The following is a 22500-nucleotide window of genomic DNA, read 5'->3' on the forward strand; positions in this document are numbered from 1 at the left end:
AAAGGAAGGAGAGGAAAACGGAAGGAAAAGTAGAAAGAAAGAAGGAAAAGGGAGGAAGGAGAGGGGAAGTTGAAGAGGAGAAAAGGGAAAGAAGGAAGAAGGGAAGGAAGGAAGGAAGAAAAGAGGGGAGGGGAGGAGGAAGAGAGGGAAGGATTGGGAGGGAAAGGGAAAGAGGTGGAAGAGGAAGAAGAAGAAGAAGAAGGAGGAGGAGGGAGAAGAAGAAGAAGAAGAAGAAGAGAAGAGAAGAAGAAGAGAAGAAGAAGAAGAAGAAGAAGAAGAAGAAGAAGAAGAAGAAGAAGAAGAAGAAGAAGAAGAAGAAGAAGAAGAAGAAGAAGAAGAAGAAGAAGAAGAAGAAGAAGAAGAAGAAGAAGAAGAAGAAGAAGAAGAAGAAGAAGAAGTCTTCCTAAATTTGAATCTCTAGGTTGGGTTTTCAAGGGAGAATAGCTGGAATGGCTGCAAAGGGGCTCAGGGGATAGACTCTGCAAGAGGAATCCTCAGAGGGGAAGAATTTTAAAAGGTTGGAAAAAACAAAATCTTCCTCAAGAGAAGCTTTTCTTCACCCATTCTCCCTCCCTCCCTCTCCCCCCCCTTTCTCTCTCACACACATGCACACAATCAAACCAGTTCCTTTCATGGCGTGACTGCACCAGTCTTTGCAAAACTGAGCTTCGTAGACATTTAGAAATTGGGACAGCCATTAAAAGCGTCTTTTATCAAGCGAAGGGAAAGTGGTCATGGGGTTGACTGATATCAAAAGGATGACAGGCATTTTGGGGGGACTGGGGGATGAACTTGGCCACGCTGCATGCCTCTCTTTGGAACCCTCAATTATACACGGATAATAAACTCAAAAACTATATTATTCAAGCCGAAACTATATTATTCAAGCAGTAACTGGATAGAAAATCTAGTAAACTTGTTAAGAATTTTTTCCCCCCTGGTTTCTGAAAACATATCATTTACTGCTTGAAATGGCGAGAGTAATGTTCTTAGGAGAAGAATTTTGCAGCCAGGGCTAATTTGACAAGAAAAAAAATAGTCTGTCATGAAAGACTCACAAATTTATGGTTCTGTTTCCACGGGACTTAAATGCTGATTCTGGTACAGTATATGCCCAGGAATATGAAGGACCAGCAATCCTATGCAAATCATTATAATAAATGAGGCTCTAATAATGAGACGTGTCATTATTTTAAGCAGATGTCTCTTTCCTTCGCATAAATTCAGCAAACTGGCTTTTAGAAAATAAAAATAAAAATCCTCACCCCTCTTAATCAAAATAACTGTACCAAGATTCACAGTATCTGGTGCTTTTCGCCCGACGCGTACGAGATGAGCCGAAATCTTTTAAGAAAATTATTATTTTTCTCTCTTTTTTGTTTAATTTAAAAACCAGCAGCTTTCAAAATGGTTCTTTAACGCTATAGATGAATAGAACAAATTTCAACAAAACTGCAATTTGCCACCAACATTTCATTTCTTCATCTGAGCAAATTTATCTCCATATGATTATATGGTTATAGAGTTGCAGGGAACATTACATAATTTCAAAACGTAGGCTGAAAGTAACACTATTTTTTTTTAAACAGACTTAAAAACCTTGGTGAATATTCCGATTGTTTCAATCTAGTCCTGTAGCCTTCTGTTTTAGCTGAAATTTGTCTGACCCTTGTTTGACCTGGTGTCACTGGGATGCTAAAATCTCGAATTATATACCTGAAACATCCAATCAAAGTAAAGCAGTGAGATTAAAACAAAACAAAATCGGAAAACTATGGCTATAACCTCCAATCAATCAACCAATTAAAATTAAAATTAGAAGCCCTTTAGCCTCAGCTCATAGAATGGGAAAAAAATCCATGTACTTCTGCACACCACTATATGCACTTGCTTGTACGAATGGACGTAGAGAATTTTTATATCTGACATAATTGGCTAAATTAGCTGAAATACTTGATAAATTCATGCAACAACGAAGCTTTGATACTATTATTAAGAGCTTCTCTGGTGCATTTATGTTCTACGCAGCGTTCTTCTATCTAAAACACTCGCTTCCTTATTTAAAAAAAACATCCTAGTTCTACTTTTGTTGCCCTTTGTTACCAACTTGTATAAGTTATTTATTCGTACAGCATCGTCAATCAATCCATAAAATGGTGCCGTGGAACAATTTAAGCCCCAAAGATGTTTAAGCCCCAGAGATGAGTTAGTTTCTGCTTTGCAGAGTGTGCCATGTGGATTTTGACAAAATGAGGAACAGCCATGGGAGGAAATGGGAAAGGATGAGCAAGAATAATAAAATAAGTGAAATATTTACAAGGGCACCCCTTCCAAAGGGGTTGAGGCTATTGGGTTAAAGCAAGATCTTTCTCAGAGAATTAGGAATTCAGTACCGCCTTAACTGTACTGGACTCCATCAGAGCTTTCACTATTGCCACAGCAAACCTGTTATAATCCACCAGTTCTAATGGCTAATATACGTAATATTTATGGTGGATTTGAGTCAGTTTTGACACCTGACAACTGCCTGGACAATTCAATGTAGATTTCTTGGCTTGGTTTTTAGAAATGGTTTCTGAGGGTTGAGAAAGAAGGACTGATCCAAGGGCACCCAGCTGGCTTTGAACCTAATGCAGGACTACAACTTCCTGTCTCCTGCCTTGTAGCTGGATGTTTTTAACTATTATACCAAACTGGGACTCCAAGGGTTAATATACAAATAGCAAAAAGTTAGACTCGTATTGTCCGATGAAGATTGTCACACATTTCAACCTAGAAGCAGAAATGGATTTATCTTATCACAGAACTCCATAGGTATAGTTGACTTGAACCAAGTCTTGTTTTACATTTTAGCCCTTAACCTATGAAAGAGGTTAATATTTGATGATTCACAGAACATTGGGGACAAGGCTTAGGAGCACCCCCAAATCCTTGCTTTTGTGTGAGCAAGTGAACTTGGCTTCATTAGACTAGGACCTACCATCACAAAACAATATAATAAAAACAAGGCAAAGTATACAAGAGGCGGAAAATTATGAGAAGAGGAAAATGTATTTGTGGTTGAACAAGAAGATAAAAAATGTTCTTTTTTTGGCATGATGTTTCCATTAACAGCATAGCTGTCAAAGAAGGGGATCTGTAAAGGAGATATTAGTATCAGAATAACAGAGTCGGACAGGACCTTGGAGGTCTTCTAGTCCAGCCCCCCACCCCCTGCTCAAGGTGGAATGCTCTTTTAGTGATTCATGGTATTCTTGCAAACTGGCATAATTCAGTCATATAGGAAGCCTGGATGGATCCCAATGAAGAGGAATAAGCTCCTTAGAACCACTTTCCCCAAAACCTGGGAGTCTTCACACGAGGTTCTAGAATCTGAATGGCCAAGACGTCAGGTTGGAGAATCAAAAGAGAGGGAGCTAAGCATACTTTGGCTGGAAGAATTCCATTCGGATTGACAGATCCTGCACTAGCAGATCAGAATTTAATTATCCACAACCTTCACACTTCCTGAATGTTCTGACATAATTGCCAGCTCAAAACATGCCAAGTGCATTTAAAATGTATCGTTGGAGGATGAGAACTTTGGAAAAAACATGAATCTTCCAAGATAAAATATAGCTCAGATGTCTTGAGATTTCTTTCTTTCTTTCTTTCTTTCTTTCTTTCTTTCTTTCTTTCTTTCTTTCTTTCTTTCTTTCTTTCTTTCTTTCTTTCTTTCTTTCTTTCTTTCTTTCTTTCTTTCTCAGATAGGTGTGCAGAGTTTTCAAGAAAAGAAAATGTAACGGAGGGAAGAAGAGCGGAGCAGGACGCAGGGAACGACATGGAATGGAAGGAGGCTGGTTCCTCCATGCCAAGGGAGCATGGATAAATACCATGCATTCAAGTCATCACCTGGCACGACAAAGTTCCAAACAGCGCAGTCTTGGAACGTGCTGGAATTCCTAGCATGTATGCACTATTGAAACAGCAATGACTACGCTGGCTTGGGCGTGTCATGAGGATGGGTGATGGTCGGATTCCGAAAGACCTCCTGGACGGAGAATTAGTGCAGGAAAAGCGCCCTAGAGAGGGAGGCCACAGCTGCGATATAAGGATATCTGCAAGAGGGATCTAAAGGCCTTGGGAATGGACATCAACAGCTGGGAAACCTTGACCTCTGATCATTCAGCTTGGAGGATAAAGACTCAGCATGGCCTTCTCCAATTCGAAGAAGAGGCACTCGTTCGGCAGGCTGAGGCAAAGAGGCAGTCCCAGAACCAGCAAAATCCGGGGGCTGGACAGGGGACAGGCCGTATCTTTCCTCAATGTGGAAGGGATTGCCATTCTCGAATTGGCCTTTTTAGCCACACCAGATGCTGTTTTAGGACCTCTTTTCAGAGCAAGACACCACAGTCTTTTGAGATTGAAGGATGCCAAGGAAGTCTACGGGAGACTCTTACCATGCAGGCACGGTAGTCCTCGCTTTACGGTCACAACTGAGCCCCAAATTTCTGTTGCTAAGCGAGACAGCTGTTAAGTGAGTTTTGCCCCCCACTGATCGAGCTTTCTTGCCACGGTTGTTAAGTAAGTAACCCAGGTTGCTTAGTGAATCTGGCTTTCTCATTGACTTTGCTTGTCAGAAGGCCGCAAAAGTTGATTACGGATACGGCAACTGGGTATATTATTATTATAATTATGGATACTGGGGATACGGCAACCGTCATCAATATGAATCAGTTGCCAAGATTCCGAATTTTGATGAACATGACCATGGAAATAACCAGAATGCTCGTAAGCGTGAAAAATAATTGTAAGGTTTTTAGATATGGTTGTAACTTCAATGAATGGTTGCAAATCAAGGACTACCTGTATTGGAGAACAGCTATATTATGGTATATTATGTCAGTGTGGAGGTGAGAGAGATATTTCTGGTGCGGGAAGGGAGGGAACAGGTGATCTCCACATGTTGCAGAATTAAACCCATTTTATAATACCTTGGTAACACTTGGAATATATACAGTACAGTACAGAACAGAACAGAACAGAAGCTAGAAGGGACCTTGGAGGTCTTCTAGTCCAACCCCCATTTCAGACAAGTGACTGTCCAATCTCTTCTTAAAAACCTCCAGTGTTGGAGCACCCACAATTTCTGAAGGCAAGCCGTTCCACTACTTAATTGCTATAACTATTAGGAAGTTTCTCGTTAATTCCAGGTTGCTTCTCTCCTTGATTAGTTTCCATTCATTGTTTCTTGTCCTGCCCTTCTGGTGCTTTGGAAAATAAATTGCCCCCCCTCCTCTTTGTGGCAGCCTCTCAAATAGCAGAATACTGGAATATTTCATCCAGCATTGGTTGCCACGACATAAAAAAGATGTTGAGAGGGCAGAGAAGCACAACAAAGATGATTATGGGATTGGAGGCTAAAACATTTGAATAACAGGTTGCAGGAATTGGGTATTTCTAGTTTAATGAAAAGAAGGATTGGGGCGACATGATAGCAGTGTTCCAATAGTTGAGGGGCTGCCACAAAGAAGAAGGAATCAAACTATTCTCCAAAGCACCTGAAGGCAGGACAAGAAGCAACGGGTGGAAACTAACCCAGGAGAGAAGCAACCTAGAACTAAGGAGGAATTTCCTGAGAGTGAAAATAATTAATTATTGGAACTGCCTGACTCCAGAAGTTGTGGGTGCTCCATCACTGGAAGCTTTTAAGAAGAGATTGGACAGCCACTTGTCTGAAATGGTATAGGATTTCTTGCTTCAGCAGGGGGTTGGACTAGAAGACCTCCAAGATCCCTTCCAACTCTGTTATTTTCTTATTAAAAGCTATCAGCCAGGTTGCTGGGAGTCCTACTTCAGGAACAACAGGAGAATTAAATGTTCTCCTCCTCTCCTGTTATCGATTTCCCAACATAACCACAGATGGCATTTTGAGCAGACCAACGTTCCAAGAATAGCCACCATTAACACCAAGCCAATACAGCTTCATTCATCCAAGCTGGCTGTGAAAAATATATATATATATATCTAAATGCCGGGGACAACATTCCCTCTTAAAATCCGAAAACTTTTACCTAACTGCTATGGCCCCTTAATGTCTCCCCTTGCCACAGAAGCCAAGGAAACTATGCTTACTAAGGGTTTACATTCTCTTGTACGCATACGGCGCTCATCACAAGCAAGATCAAAAATCATCTCTGTGGAGACGACCTCATACCAATCCCCGTGCTTGCCGTTAGAGCTCGTCACTACCATGATTTCCTGCTTATTAATCTCTTGTAATGATTGCAGTGGGCTTGTCTCATCAAGAAAATCAATTAACACACATTAGGATGATCACGAATGGACAATATGCAGATGATACGCTATTTGCGTGCAGTGTGGTGGTTGAGATCCATGGGTCAGTGGGAAGAATTTGAAGGCACGTCTGTATGGGCAGCAGGAAGAGTTTGACGCTGCTGACCAACTGTGACCCTCCTTTGGCCTCAAGAGGTGACCAGCCTGGTCAGAGTTAACCGCCCCGATTCTATGAGAAGAGATCCATCTCCATTAAGCTGCTGTGAGGCTACTGCTGAATTCCCTAGGGGGGTATTAACCTTTCTCCAAAAAAACCCATTTGCTAATCGCCTCCAGCTGCTGTTCCAAAACTCTACAAAATTCTCCTTCTGAAACAAGAAGGGAGAATCTCAAGACAATCTTGGGAACCACAGTTCCCACAATCCTTTAATACTGGAACGGGCTGATGGGAATGGAAATCCAAACTAATTTTTATGTGTGCCAGTGGGGGGATTCAATTTTTTTTTACTACCGGTTCTGTGGGTATGGTTTGGTGGGTGTGGCTTGGTAGGCGTGGCAGGGGAAGGTTACTGTAAAATCCCCATTCCCTCCCCACCCCACTAACCTACTTTCCAGCTCCATTCTCCTGTGCAGGGCAACTAAAGAAGACCCAGCCGATCAGCTGGGACTCCAGTGGCAGAGAATAGATGGGGTGGGGCCAGTCAGAGGTGGGATTTGCCGGTTCTCCGAACTACTCAAAATTTCCGCTACTGGTTGTCCAGAACTGGTCAGAACCTGCTGAATACCACCCTCTGGTATGTGTGGACTTTTAAGTCAGTTTATTTTCTTTTAAAATCACTTTCTGTAATGCCTTGCATCAGAATGGAGTCAGGACAACTGAATGGAACGGAGCATTTTGGTCAGATGCCCTTCCTGATGTCTATGTGGAATTTACAGCAGATATTTTCTCTTTTTGTCCAGAGAGAGAGATATATATATCTGTCAATACCTAGGATCAAACTCATAGCCTCCTGATTGTGAGGTGAGAGCTCTGCCTCTAGGCCAGTGGTTGCCAACCAGTAGGCCGGGGACCACTGGTGCTCTGCGAGAAAATTTTGGTGGTCCACAGAGAAATCTCACCCCCAAAGCACCCCTCAAAGCAATTAATCCAGGCTGCATGGGAACACAAGGCTGCACCGCCCACATGGCCCATGGGAATACAAGGTTTGCGTTGCTTGCATTGTGAACAACACAAGGTAGTGAGGGGAGGGGGGAAAGGGTGGAAGGGGGGATTTGTCCCATTTGCCCCCACTTGCCACACTTGCCCACTCGCCTGGCCACCGGGCTGCTTCTTTCCGCTTCTTTTTTCTTCTGCTTTTGGCTGCACGCAAGGAAAGCAGCAAAAGTCTTTCTTTCTCTCCCCCAAACTCCGCCAGAAATGAGTCTTTGGGACCCTGCAAGGCATCCAAGAGGCTGCGCCATTCTGGCAGAGTTTGGGGGAGAGAAAGAAAGACTTCTGCTGCTTCTGCTGCTTTCCTTGCACGAAGCCAAAAGTCTCTCCCCTCCCCACCCCAAGAATGGAGCTGGAGACCGTATCCTGCGATCCCAAATAAAGAATGATCAAGCGGTAGGAAAACGGGGTGGGGAATTTCCCTGCAGACTTTTTGGGGGGATTTTCCCAGGGTCTCTGGTTTAAAATGATGAGTTTGGTGGTCCCTGAGGTCCAAAAGGTTAGCGACACCTGCTCTAGGCCACCACGCTGCTCAGTGTGGACTCCTACAAACTGTCTGGCTTGGTCCATTCATTTTTATTGGCAAGATTTTGGAAATGATTTCCCGTTCTTTGAGGGCTGGTCTCCAGCTTGACACCTTGACCACTACACCAAATTGCTTCTCCGAAGTGTAATGTTTCACTGGGGATATTTTAAGAAATTCTGCCCCGTTCTTTCTTTTGAATGGAATAAGTCTGCTTTGTGCTACTATTGTGTTTCCGTGCATTCAAGGCGGGGATGTCTATAAGGCAACACCATTTCAGTTTGGTTGGCATCTCTGAACAGGGTAGAAAGGAAGCACTTTTTATTTTTAAAAAAGTTATTTTCAATAGATTGGTGCAATGGGCAGTGAGAACAACCTTAGGAACTGGAGGAAAAAATTTCAACTGAGACAAGAGTCAGATAAGGGAATTATGATTCTAGGCTAGAACTGTAATCCGAGAAAGCATCTCAGATTGGACCGACTGTCGTTCTCACAGAGGTAAAGGGAGGGAGGGAGAAATATTCAGGATTTGCTAAGATGTGTTCCTTTAGCCTTACAATAAATGTAATATTAGTTTTCATAGCTCTGGTTTTAGTTTGGCCTACCTTGAAAGGCTGATGGTGAGGCTACCAGATCTGGAATGAAAAAATCATGGAAAACTCTTCTTTTATTTTTTATTTTTTGTATTTTTATTTATTTCTTTTTTAAAAATTTTGATTGGTTTTTAAAACAAACATAAACAAACAAAACATAAAAGCATATAGACTTGAAACCAGATATATTTTTATTGGGAATTTTACCTGAAATATATAGTAAAGATTTGAAATACCTGATTGTAAATGTATTAACAGCAGCTAGGATTGTATTTGCTAAAAATTCGAAAAATGAGAAAATACCATCACAGGAGGAAATTATTAAGAAAATATTGGAATGTGCTGAAATGAGCAGATTGACATTTGAAATTAGAGAACAGGATGATAAACAATTTTATAAAGTTTGGGATCTATTCTATCAATGGTTAGACAATAAAGTATAGTAACGAAATATGTAGACTTTTAGAAAATACTAAATATATAAAGATGTATTCTTTTCTTATTATATCTACAAAATATTTTTAGGATAGATTTGGGATGATAATATGAATTGCTACAAAACAAATTAAGTAAAATATGATTATTTTCCAAAGCACGAATGAATAAAAGTATAGTCAAATGATTGATTAATAATGACACCAATGTATTTAATATTGGATTGAAAATATGAGATCATATACAATGTAATTGTAATTGAAGACTACGAAATGGAAGCACAAAACAATTTGTAAACCAACCAGCACACTGTATGTACATATATGGAAGATGGCCTGATGTTTTTATGTTTTGTTTGTTTATGTTTGTTTTAAAAACCAATAAAAATTGGGAAACTCTTCTCGACCACCATTAGGTAGTTATCCAGGTACCGATAAAGGAGAATATTTATAGCTTAGGGTTGAAATGAAGGGTCTTTGGTGCTCGCTGAGTTTGGTTGTTTTCTTGCAGATGTTTCATTATCCAAACTAGATAACATCATCAATGTTAGTCTGATGGTGGCACCTAGTTTGGGTAATGAAACATCTGCAAGAAAACAAAACCAAGCTGAGAGAACACCAAAGACCCTTCAGTTATCCAGATTTTTGCAGTTTAGGTGGTAGCTTTATTGTTGCATTGCGCTAGTAAATAACAACATGGGCTGAAATGGGAGACAGACAGAACAAAAGATTGACAGTAATTTTAGGTTTCACCGTCAATCAAAATAGCTGCAAGCTAAAAAGGACCTCCGCATCTTTCTCTTTGAAAATTAACTGGCCATTTCTCCAGTACAAAGTAGGACTAACTTTGAGCTGCAAAAATCCAGACCACCACTAGGGGCAGAGGCAAGGACAGCCTTAACTCTGCACCCATCTAGTGGTCCTTTTGGTTTCTGCCAATAGTCCTACCTACTGTAATGTACCTGAAAAATCTCACTGGGTCATGTTTAAAATCAGTACCCCCTTTTTAATTCCAGCCATGATGGCTGAGGAATTCTGGGAGTTGAAGTCCACAAGTCATAAAGAGATCGCCTGATCTACGAGTTTAAGGGAAACAAATTTTAATTTCACAGAATAACTACTGAAGAGTCCTGCTTTAAGTGAGATACTAGGTTGGCTTTCGACAGGATGAGGAATCAGAAGGGAACATTTCAAGCTGTTATTCTAGTAATGATAGATTTACGAAGGCCTTTTTAGACATTTTGGTCTCCAACCCATTTAAAGGCCTTTGCCAGCCCTTTGAATCATACCCAAATTTCACAATATTGTTGGAAGAACAGGGCACAATACCAGCGTCTCTCAACCCGATGGCTTCCAAATGTGTTGGAACTACAATTCCCAACCTTTCCAGGTGCACCATATTGAGAGCCTTCAACCGGAAAATCAGAAATAGGCAAACCACTACTGTGCATATTGTTTTTTTTTTTTAAAGTGATCCAATCCCTCTATGCACCTGACGTTTGAAATATTAGCAGTGAGCATTTGTTTTTGCAGAAGAAGAATTTTTAAAGAACAGAAACATATTTGTAATACTTGCAGGAAACACACCCTTGTTTTTTTCTCGATTCGTACAATACTGTTCCGTTATAAACATGTGCAGTTGGGCATTTCAACAAGTTCATCCCATGTTTCTTAAGTTTCCCCAATAATCTTCTCCAACTCCTCCTCCTCCTTTTCCTTCTCCTCCTCTTTCCTACCCTTCAACTTCCACTCTTCTTCCTCCTTTTCCTTCTTTCTCCTTTTCTTCCTCTCTTCTCCTTCCTTTTTTCTCCCTTCCTTCCCCTGCCTTCTCCTTCTTTTCCTCCTCCTCCTCCTCCTTCCTTCCTTCAACTTCCACTCTTTCCTCCTTTTTCTTCTTTCTTTTTCTTCCTTCTTCTCTTCTCCTTCCCTTTTCCTCCCTGCCTTCTCCTGCCTTCTCCTGCCTCCTCCTCCTCCTCCTCCTCCTCCTCCTCCTCCTCTTTCCTTCAACTTCCACTCTTTCCTCCTTTTTCTTCTTTCTTTTTCTTCCTTCCTCTCTTCTCCTTCCTTTTTCTCCCTGCCTTCTCCTGCCTTCTCCTGCCTCCTCCTCCTCCTCCTCCTCCTCCTCCTCCTCCTCCTCCTCCTCCTCCTCCTCCTCCTCCTCCTCTTTCCTTCAACTTCCACTCTTTCCTCCTTTTTCTTCTTTCTTTTTCTTCCTTCTTCTCTTCTCCTTCCCTTTTCCTCCCTGCCTTCTCCTGCCTTCTCCTGCCTCCTCCTCCTCCTCCTCCTCCTCCTCCTCCTCCTCCTCCTCCTCCTCCTCCTCCTCCTCCTCCTCCTCCTCCTCCTCCTCCTCCTCTTTCCTTCAACTTCCACTCTTTCCTCCTTTTTCTTCTTTCTTTTTCTTCCTTCCTCTCTTCTCCTTCCCTTTTCCTCCCTGCCTTCTCCTGCCTTCTCCTGCCTTCTCCTGCCTCCTCCTCCTCCTCCTCCTCCTCCTCTTTCCTTCAACTTCCACTCTTTCCTCCTTTTTCTTCTTTCTTTTTCTTCCTTCTTCTCTTCTCCTTCCCTTTTCCTCCCTGCCTTCTCCTGCCTCCTCCTCCTCCTCCTCCTCCTCCTCCTCTTTCCTTCAACTTCCACTCTTTCCTCCTTTTTCTTCTTTCTTTTTCTTCCTTCTTCTCTTCTCCTTCCCTTTTCCTCCCTGCCTTCTCCTGCCTCCTCCTCCTCCTCCTCCTCCTCCTCTTTCCTTCAACTTCCACTCTTTCCTCCTTTTTCTTCTTTCTTTTTCTTCCTTCTTCTCTTCTCCTTCCCTTTTCCTCCCTGCCTTCTCCTGCCTCCTCCTCCTCCTCCTCCTCCTCCTCCTCCTCCTCCTCCTCCTCTTTCCTTCAACTTCCACTCTTTCCTCCTTTTTCTTCTTTCTTTTTCTTCCTTCTTCTCTTCTCCTTCCCTTTTCCTCCCTGCCTTCTCCTGCCTCCTCCTCCTCCTCCTCCTCCTCTTTCCTTCAACTTCCACTCTTTCCTCCTTTTTCTTCTTTCTTTTTCTTCCTTCTTCTCTTCTCCTTCCCTTTTCCTCCCTGCCTTCTCCTGCCTCCTCCTCCTCCTCCTCCTCCTCCTCCTCCTCCTCCTCCTCCTCCTCCTCCTCCTCCTCTTTCCTTCAACTTCCACTCTTTCCTCCTTTTTCTTCTTTCTTTTTCTTCCTTCTTCTCTTCTCCTTCCCTTTTCCTCCCTGCCTTCTCCTGCCTCCTCCTCCTCCTCCTCCTCCTCCTCCTCCTCCTCCTCCTCTTTCCTTCAACTTCCACTCTTTCCTCCTTTTTCTTCTTTCTTTTTCTTCCTTCTTCTCTTCTCCTTCCCTTTTCCTCCCTGCCTTCTCCTGCCTCCTCCTCCCCCTCCTCCTCCTCCTCCTCTTTCCTTCAACTTCCACTCTTTCCTCCCTTTTTCTTCTTTCTTTTTCTTCCTTCCTCTCTTCTCCTTCCTTTTTTCTCCCTTCCTTCCCCTGCCTTCTCCTTCTTTTCCTCCTCCTCCTCTTTCCTACCCTTCAACTTCCACTCTTCCTCCTCCTTTTCTTCTTTCTTTTTCTTCCTTCCTCTCTTCTCCTTCCTGTTTTCTCCCTTCCTTCTCCTGCCTTCTCCTCCTCCTCCTCCTTCCTTCCTTCAACTTCCACTCTTCTTCCTCCTTTACCTTCTTTCTCCTTTTCCTTCCTTCTTCTCTTCTCCTTCCTGTTTTCTCCCTTCCTTCTCCTGCCTTCTCCTCCTCCTCCTCTTTCCTTCCCTTCAACTTCCACTCTTCTTCCTCCTTTACCTTCTTTCTCCTTTTCCTTCCTTCTTCTCTTCTCCTTCCTGTTTTCTCCCTTCCTTCTCCTGCCTTCTCCTCCTCCTCCTCTTTCCTTCCCTTCAGCTTCCACTCTTCTTCCTCCTTTACCTTCTTTCTCCTTTTCCTTCCTTCTTCTCTCCTCCTTCCTTCCCCCCCTTCCTTCTCCTTTTTCTCCTCCTCCTCCCCCTCCTCTTTTTCTGTGCTTCCTGTGAAGCCTTGCCAGTCTGAAGTCTTAAAGATTAAGATGTAAGTGTTTTAAGTCTTAAACAGCAGTTAATATTTTTCAACCCAATCCTGGGCACTTTCCTCCTGGAAGCTAATCCCAAAAATGAAGTAGATTCCCAAGAAAATGTGTTTAAGATTGCAGTGCCCCATTTTTGAACCAATAAACCTAGGACTGCACAGCTACAAATTTCCCAGAGCCACGTAGTAGTAAAGTGTCTGAATTTATCCTCCTAATCTGTTTGAAAAGGGAAATGTTGCGGCTGCTACCAATCCCTGCTAAAGTGTATATTTATCTCTTTCCTAGCAAAGAGTCCATTCACACACAAAAAATGCTGTGTCTGCTGTAGATTTTCAAAGCCTGCTTTTCTCCATCTCGTCCCCCCCAAATATCGAACAGTTGCTGTTAATTTGATATCTCCTAGGAATGTCCCACAGCTCAGGACTGGCCCCAGACAACAACTATGTAATCTGGGAAAAGAGGCAGTATCCACTTTCAGCTCAAGTTTGGCTGTAAATCTGGCCTCTCCAGACACTTAACACCTGATTCAAGTTTTGGCTTCCTGGACAGAAGGCTCCTAAGCCACATTAAGCAAGGACTGAGACTTTATTGCAATAATGAAAGGTGCATACACACAGAAGATTTGCCCCTTGCGGTGTATTAAAAAGCAAGACCAATTTATAAGTCTTTATAATTTTCACATGTTTATATTTATAAATTTTATATATATGTAATTGAGGACAAGATAGATAGATAGATAGATAGATAGATAGATAGATAGATAGAATAGATAGAGATAGATAGGTAGATATAGATATAAATACAGATATAGATTTGTTAAATTATTAACACAGTTGTTAAAGTTGTTGACTTTGCTTGTCAGAAGGTCACAAAAGGGGATCACATAACTCCAGGACACTGCAACTGTCATAAGTGTGAGTCAAAGGTTGTCAAGCATCTGAATGTAAATCATGGGGGGTTTATACCTAGGGGGATGCTGCGATGGTCATAAGTGTGAAAAAATGGTCATGTCACTTTTCTCAGTGGTGTTTTAACTTCATTAAGTAAATTGTTGTAAGTCAACGACTGTGTGTGTGTGTGTGTGTGCGTGCGCGCGCACGTGTGTATGTATGTATGTGTTGTGTGTGTGTGTGTATCATCATCATCATCATCATCATCTCCTTTTAACCACCCCATAATCCCTTGTGGGGGTGGAGTCTGGGCAACTGAATGGAGTGTTTACTGGCTGGATGCCCTTCCTGTCACCAATGCGGAGTTATATTCAGCAGATATATTCTCATCATGCCCAGAGAGAGAAATATCTGCCTCTACCTAGAATCGAACTCACAGTTTCCTGATTGTGAAGCGAGAGTTCCACCTCTAGCCACCTCTCTCTCTCTCTTTCTCTCTCTCTCTCCCTCTTTCTCTCTCTCTCTCTCTCCCTCTCTCTCTCTCTCTCCCCTCTCTCTCCCTCTTTCTCTCTCTCTCTCCCTCTTTCTCTCTCTCTCTCCTCTTTCTCTCTCTCTCCCCCTTTCTCTCTTTCTCTCTCTCCCTCTTTCTCTCTCTCTCCCTCTTTCTCTCTCTCTCTCCCTCTTTCTCTCTCTCTTTCTCTCTCTCTCTCTCTCCCTGCCTCCCCTCTATCTATCCATTATCTGTCTACCTACCTACCTACCTACCTACCTACCTACCTATACATACATACATACATACATACATACATACATACATACACATCCATAATATATTTACAAGGTCCTTTCCAACTCTGTTATTCTGCAAATCTCTTAAATTGTAGGCCTAGTCCCCCCATCGTTATGAGTCAAGAGTTACTGCCTGTTCTTTCTGTCTCTGTTTTGGGGAGGAACCTGATTCATGTTGACGTAACAGGTGTCCGTACTTGAGAACTGCTGGTTCCTGTCCTACCAGTTTGATGCCTTACAGAGAACGCTGCAGGAAATGCCTTACCCAACAGCCTTCCAGCTTCGTGCCTGCCTTCGGCCCATTGTCAGAGTCATTTAAGTGTACTTTTCCTTTATTTTTACGTGAAAGGGAAAATAGTTCCTTGCAGCAGGGGAATGAAGAGAGGTCTACATTAAGCTCTTTGCCAGAATAGCCTAGTTATCCATTTTCTATTTCTTTTCCCCGTTCTTAAAAGGCCACAAAAATGGTTTCGGAAATCAAATTAATGACCTGGTAAAACATACATACAATAAAGGCAATCAGAGAGATCAGTTGGCAGCGATCCCATTAAAAAAAAAAAAAACCCACCACGGTTGGTTAGTTAAAACGAGGGCTGGATGGAAGCAAAGCTTCAAACTTTATCTGCCTTGCAATTATTTTGCCAGGTTGTTTGGACCAGAGAAGGAGTGGAGTGTTTTAGCAAAGTAAAGCAATTCACCTCTTTCCTTTTATTTATGACTAGCTCGATATCCGTAAACGGGCTTAGTTTTGGGGGGAGGAAAATGGGGGGGGGATTCTGTCTCTGCCTACCAGCATCCATCCATCCATCTGGCTAGTGTCCTGTCAGTGCGTGAGAGAGTTGAGGGCTGTTTGGAAACTGAAGCAGTATTTGCTGTGTGAGCAAGAAGGAGACAGCAAGGAGCCCGGGCGTGACTTAGCTCAACTGTTCTGTACTAAAGCTGGCTGCTGCTGTGAAAGTAAAACTGGAACTGAAACTCCTCTCCTCTGCTTGTTGTTTTGCATTTGGAACAGATTTCTTTTCAGGTGGGGAGGGGGAGTAGAAGTCCTTAGCATCAGAGCGTGTTAATAATAATATACGAAATACTAATGCTGTGATGGTCATTTTGAAAAATCCTTTCTTAGTGAGCACCTAGAAGCCAAGAGGCACATACGTGCCAAAGATAGATAGATAGATAGATAGATAGATAGATAGAATTCTAATGGGCTGTGGAAATGAGCTTAAAGGAAGAGTCTCTACACCTGGAATGTAAAAGATATCTCATTCTAGTCATGTTCAACTCTAGGGGATGATGCTCATCATTTTTCTTAGCCAAAGGAGCCAGCATTGTTCAAAGACACTTCTGTGGCCAGCAGGACTATAAGCGGAGGCGCACAGAATGCTGTTAACCTTCCCACTGAAGTGGTACCTGTTTATCTACTCACATTTGCATGCTTTGGAACTGCTAGGTGGGCTGGAACAAGGAACGGGAGCTCACTCTGTCATGCAGCCTGACCAAGGGAGGATCGATTTTCATGTGATCTTTCTTTAATGAGGGCTGAAGGCAAGAGTTATGACCTGCCCCCAAAGTAAGCCCTAGCTTGATTTGACACATATGCCCAATTAAAGCCCTACCCCAAAATAAGCCCTAATTAAAATCCCACCCACTCCAGAGTGCACAGGTAAAAATTAAGCTAGAGTGGGGATAAGGGTGGTGGAGCTGCCCTACTATTTACCTTCGGACAGTTGCAGCCAGGTCTTGCACACCCCAACACCTGCCTTGCTGGTGCATTTCTTCTGCAGCTGGCAAGGCTTTCCTGAAGGCCACTGCAGCCGATAACAGAGCTCTGGATCGATCCGGAGCTCTGTTATCAGCTACAGAGGCCTTCAGGGAAGCCTTGCCAGCCTTGCTGGCTGCAGAAGAAGTTCCTGAAGGCCTCTGACAGTGAAAAGGAGTCTAGGAGCGATGCGCACAAGTGAGGTGACTTAGTGCATGACATTCCCCCCCCCCCAAAATAAGACCTGGTACCTTTTTTTGGTGGCCAAAAAACATAAGGCAGGGTCTTGTTTTTGGGGAAACATGGGTAGGATTTCAAATACAGAATCTTGAACACTAAATTAGGACATGCATAATATCTCCTTTATCAGTAGGTTCGTGAATGAGCCTTTTGGAAGTTTTTAAATCTCTTTTTCTAGAATATATGCCTGCTGGATCAAGTCATGGTTGATGAGCTAAGCCTGTATTGTGATTCCCCCACCTGCTAGTCCTTTGCATCTAAATATGTTCTTCTTCCTTTCTCAGTCTTGGCACAAGGTTCTGACATCACCTATGAGGTATCGGTGACATAAGAAGATCCTTGCTCGAATCCTGGACATTTCTAGCTAGATCTGATTCTGGTTCCAGTCTGAAATCTGAATGCATCAACCAGGCCTCCTTAACAGGACTGAACTAACTCAGTATGCTGAATCTGATACCCTTCAAAGTGATTGGAAATGGCAGAACTAATGTTTGAAACACCGGGAAACACTGAGTTAGGTGGATCAAAATTTGGCTAAGCAAATAAGTGGCTTTCAGCGTTCACTATTTCTGCCTCGAAGGAGGCATTGATTCCCACACTTGCTGTGGCACTGATTTGGCATTGTGGCCATGTGAACCAGTGGTGGTGGCTTAAAAAAAAAAAACATGCAGGGGGGGAAGGGGGAGGAGAAGGAAGGAAGGAAGGAAGAAATAGCAATAGCAATTAGACTTATTTAACTAAGCGGTTTACAGAATCAGCATATTGTCCCCAACAACAATCAGGGTCTTCGTTTTACTGACCTCGGAAGAATGGAAGGCTGAGTCCACCTTGAGGTGGTGAGGATCGAACTGCCAAATTGCAGGCAGCTGGAAGTCAGCAGAAGTAGCCTGCAGTACTGCACTCTAACCACTGTGCCAGGAAGGAAGGAAGGAAGGAAGGAAGGAAGGAAGGAAGGAAGGAAGGAAGGAAGGAAGGAAGGAAGGAAGGAAGGAAGGAAGGAAGGAGGGAGGGAGGGAGGGAGGGAGGGAGGGAAGGAGAACAAATGAAAGAAGAAAGAAAGAAAGAAAAAGAAAGAGAGAGAGAGAGAGAGAGAGAGAGAAAGAAATAGAAAGATGGATTAGAGAGAAGACAGGGAGGAAGGAAGAAAGGAAGGGTTAGAGAGGAAGGAGAGAGAGGAAGAGAGGCAGGGAGGGAGGGAGGAAGGGTTAAAGAGGAGGGAGGGAGGGAGAGGGAGAAAGGAAGAAATAAAGGGAGGGAGGGAGGGATGAGGGGAGGGAGGAAGGGTTAAAGAGGGAGGAAAGGAGGATTAAAGAGGAGGGAGAGGAGGAGAGAGGAAGAGAGGGAAGAAGGAAGGAAGGAAAGAAAGAAGGCAGGCCAATTCTAAGCACCTTTACCCAATAGTAACCTCAAGTATTTCCATACATATGCTCCAAGCCCTAGTGAATTTATTGCTGAAGTGAGATTTGATCTGCATTTTTTGAAATTAGCATTCATAGCCATTACACACCCAGACCCTTAGTGCATATTCAGCAGCAATGAATTACGGGCATATTGAACATATAGCACCAAGTAGTATGACTGATATCACAATGAATACGTCACTTGGCTGCTATTTAAAGGATTGAAAAATTAGACCATAATCATGTAGATTTCTTGGCAATCATACGGAAATAATTCAACACTGCCTTTCTTTGCAATTTCTTGTCTCATCCAAGGGATCTCCAGGTGGATTCCCAGCCAACCAACTAGCCTGATCCTCTTAAGCTTTTCAAGATGAGCCCCAGTGACCGGTTGTTGCAACCAACTAGCACTCAGGTATCTGAAATGGATTCAGCATTCTACGTGGCTTGCAAATTAGAGCTAGAAGATTAGCAAAATTACTAGTTATCCCATTCTTTTAATTCCCCTACCCCTCTAGCAGCATCAGGGTGATGTGATGCTTGGTATGTTTTCCTTTTAGTCCTTCATTATGTGGCATATTGTGCCTGTAGTGTTGCCATATTGTGTGGCTTATTTTTTTTGATGTATTAATTGATACTGTAATTCAGAAGAGAATATCTATAGTTCAGAGTTGGGGGACCTTGGTGCTCTCTGAACTTGGATGTTTTCTTGCAGATGTTTCATTACTCAACTAGATTATATTATCAGTGGTACAAGGGAGTGGGGTTTGCAATTCTACTCTACTCTACTCTACTCTACTCTACTCCCCATTCCTACTCTGTTCTGTTCTGTCCTGTCCTGTCCTATTTTCTCTTCTCTTCTCTTCTCTTCTCTTCTCTTCTCTTCTCTTCTCTTCTCTTCTCTTCTCTTCACTTCACTTCACTTCACTTCACTTCACTTCACTTCTACTCTATTCTACTCTACTCTACTCTACTCCCCATTCCTACTCTGTTCTGTTCTGTTCTGTCCTGTCCTATTTTCTCTTCTCTTCTCTTCTACTCTACTCTACTCTCTCTACTCTACTCTACTCTACTCTACTCTACTCACTACCCCATTCCTACTCTGTTCTGTTCTGTCCTGTCCTGTCCTATTTTTCTCTCTTCTCTTCTCTTCTCTTCTCTTCTCTTCTCTTCTCTTCTCTTCTCTTCTCTTCTCTTCTCTTCTCTTCTCTTCTCTTCTCCTCTCCTCTCCACTCCACTCCACTCCACTCCACTCCACTCCACTTCATGTTTGAATTGTGAAGTCCTTGTGCTCTCTGAGCTTGGTTGTTGTTCTGCAGACATTTCATTACCCAGCTAGGCAATATCTTCAGTGCTAGAAGGCAGTGGGGTTGAATTTCTACTCCTACCTCACCATGTATCTCAACATTTAATACATCTTCCAGTAATAAACATAGAGAAAATGCAAGACCTAACCAAATTAATACAGTTAACATCCAAACTAGCAATAACTTTTTCAACGGGGGGATAATGAAACTTACACATAGGAAGAAACAGACGCTGTTAGAAAGCACATAAAGATGATCATCAATACCACTTTAAACATATGTCTTTCCTCCTGGGTTTTGTATATGATCATCACCCTGCTAAAATTCCTGGAAAGAAGATTTTCAGGAATGGGGAACGGAGAAAAATAAACAGAAGAAGGAAAAGTCATTACAGCTTTCTCCGGATGGTTGCCAAGGCCTGGTGTTTGATCTGAGGCCTTTTTGGTGGTTAATCCAACCTAAGGATTAACTTTAATGTGTGTGTGTGTGTGTGTGTGTGTGTGTGTGTGTGTGTGTGTGTGTGTAAAATCTGATGTCTGCTGAAAGGGTAGCTTTTCATCCTTGACTGAAGGATATGGGAGCTCAATTAAAACGAAAAAGAGATTTGTGTAAATAGGACGCTTTCCTTTCCCCTTTAGGTTTAAACCCTCCCAGGAGCTTTCCATAAATTCCTAGATCTAGCAAATAGGATGAAGAAGGAAACAAGAGACTTGTAATTCTTTGCAGCGCATTGTCCTTTCGAAGAAATAGGTCACAAACCTAGATAGTCGGCCTCGTTTTGCAAATGCTGCTTCTGGGAACAACATGCTCATGTATGAATATGTTTGAAGTCCATCCTCTTACGCATGTGCACACAAATCTCCCGTCTCGGTAACTGTCCATCACAGGTTATTTTTCTTCTTCTTCTTCTATGGATGGAGCAGCAGTCCTTTTTAATTCCACATGATTCGACTGGAGAAAAGTGGGAGGCTTATGCATTGGGAGCAATTTATTAAATTTCAGCCTGGAATCCCTTGAGGGAATAATAAATTGAGAAAGCCCTTTAATTGTAGGGAAAGGAGGGTGGAGCTGGGTAGAAGTAGGTCACAGCAAAAGCATTAGCAGGGCAGTGGCCATTGCTTTATTTAAGTAGCTAACTGACCGTTTCTGCTTTTTGCTCTTTTGCAAATGAGTGGTACTCTAAGGAAAAAAAAATGATTAAGGAAGGTGAAGTCTTCTTGAAGTCCAGCTCAACTCCTAAACATGGACAAATCTATGGGGCTTTCTTTGCAGAAGGACAAACATGCCTTCTAAGAAGATTTTGAACTTCCTATTCTTATGTTTATTCCAGATAGTCGCTGGAGCTCCATCAAGGCTGACACCAGCCAGAATATAGAACAACTCAAGTCTTGAAGTTCAGTGTTAGGATTCTGGCGATTGCCCTAATTAAATCATGAGCCTCGAGCCAATCTTCAAAAGAATCCAGAAGATTTATTAGGAGCAACATGTTGGCATTTCTCCCATATGAAGCCAACTCTGCCACACATAATTTACGGTCACCTGTGAACCTGTTTCCTCCCTCCCCCCCCAGGTGTGTCATAAATCAGATTCTCCAACCTCTGAAGCACGTTCACAGGCTGAGTGTCATCAATCACATTCTCCAATAAAGGATTTTTGGTCCGGTAGCCTAGGCTACAATCTTTGTAAGATAAGCATGGAATGTACTTCTGGTTTTAATTGCCGTACTGCTCCTTCAGGTTTTTCCCCCCTCCTGCTTATGGCAACATGAAAACAGGGATAGGAATGCTTTACAAGTTGACATTCAGCTCAACTCCTAAACATGGACAAATCTGTTGGGTTTCCTTTGAAGGCGGACCAACGTGCACCATGTTGCCTTCTAAGAAGATTTTGAACTTCCTCATCCTATGTTTATTCCATATACTCCCTGGAGCACCATCAAAGCTGACACCAGCCAGAGCATAGAATAACTCAAAGAAGTAGTGCAAGATCGGAAGATGTGGAGAAACCTGACCCATAGAATCACCAAGAGTTGGACACAAATACATGGGTAACATCATCATCGTCATTGTCATCATCGCTCCCTGAAGGTCTCAATCCAAGCACACTAAGTTCCCAAGCTTAGAAAAAACCCAGTTGAGGCAACAGGTCACAGAATCTAATACAGCAAGGCTACCATGATAACAAAAAGAGAGACAGTAGAAGGAGACAAGAAGATCTACATTCTTCTAGACTTCCACAGGTGCAATTCTCAGAAGTTTTGATCTAGGGATGGAGATCAGTCATGAGAATTGCAGCATCTGATGAGAAGACTCACAATTATGGTCTTCTTCAGAGGCCCTTCTTCCAATGCTCCATAATTTAAGTGGAGTGACCTTATGTCATGCCCCTGGTGGAGACTGATTCTGAGGGAGAGGAGGAATAGCCGACAGGGAGTAGAAGTGTGGCTCCGGAGGTTGTGGAGGAGGCTGGGGAAGGGCAGAGGCCAGCTGGGAAGTCAGAGGAGGACCCAGGCCCATCCCCTCTCCATCCTAGAGCACGCAGGGTGGAGAGGATAAGGGAGAGACGTAGTCTAATGGGGAGGAGAGGGCCTTGAACCTCTTCATGGGCTACAGCTGTGACAACTGGATAAGAGGACGGCAATGTGTATAGGCGAGTACTGGAAACAAAGTGTGGAAATATCTCTAGTTTATTGTTCCTTTCTGAATTTGGCATCCTTCCCAGTATGTTTTCTGATATCTGTGGACATCTTCAAGCCCTTTTCTTGCCTGGTTTATGTTGTTTTTTACTCTTTATAATTTATAGGAATTTTTAGTTTAAATGGCATTTCCTCCTTCTTGTAACTGCTTGTGTGGGAGTTTTTTGTCTCCAGTCAAGGATATTTGGAGCTTGGAAGCAAAGTGAAGGAATAAAAGGGGCTTTACCTGTTTTTTTGTGACTGCGTTTATTTTGTATTCCACCCTGGGTCATCACACCTTGTGCCTTGTGTTATAGGGACTTTTTGCAAAATTCTTTAGGAGTTGGTTCCTCGACTAACCAGA

At 42.8% G+C, this 22500-nt stretch overlaps 1 protein-coding gene and 1 long non-coding RNA gene across 16 annotated transcripts in view; one reads left to right on the top strand and one right to left on the bottom strand.

The window, feature by feature from the left end:
* Positions 1-22500, bottom strand: part of CELF2 (CUGBP Elav-like family member 2) — a 587571-nt gene that overhangs the window by 328116 nt on the left and 236955 nt on the right. The window lies entirely within an intron of this gene.
* Positions 18471-22388, top strand: LOC148130254 (uncharacterized). The gene is made up of 2 exons (XR_015750176.1): positions 18471-18570; positions 20101-22388. It is a non-coding gene; the product is annotated as an uncharacterized LOC148130254 (long non-coding RNA).

The sequence above is a fragment of the Notechis scutatus genome, chromosome 6 (genome assembly GCF_049901735.1).
Source record: "Notechis scutatus isolate UNSWTSFEM ecotype Mainland chromosome 6, rNotScu1.2, whole genome shotgun sequence".
Lineage (NCBI taxonomy): Eukaryota > Metazoa > Chordata > Lepidosauria > Squamata > Elapidae > Notechis > Notechis scutatus.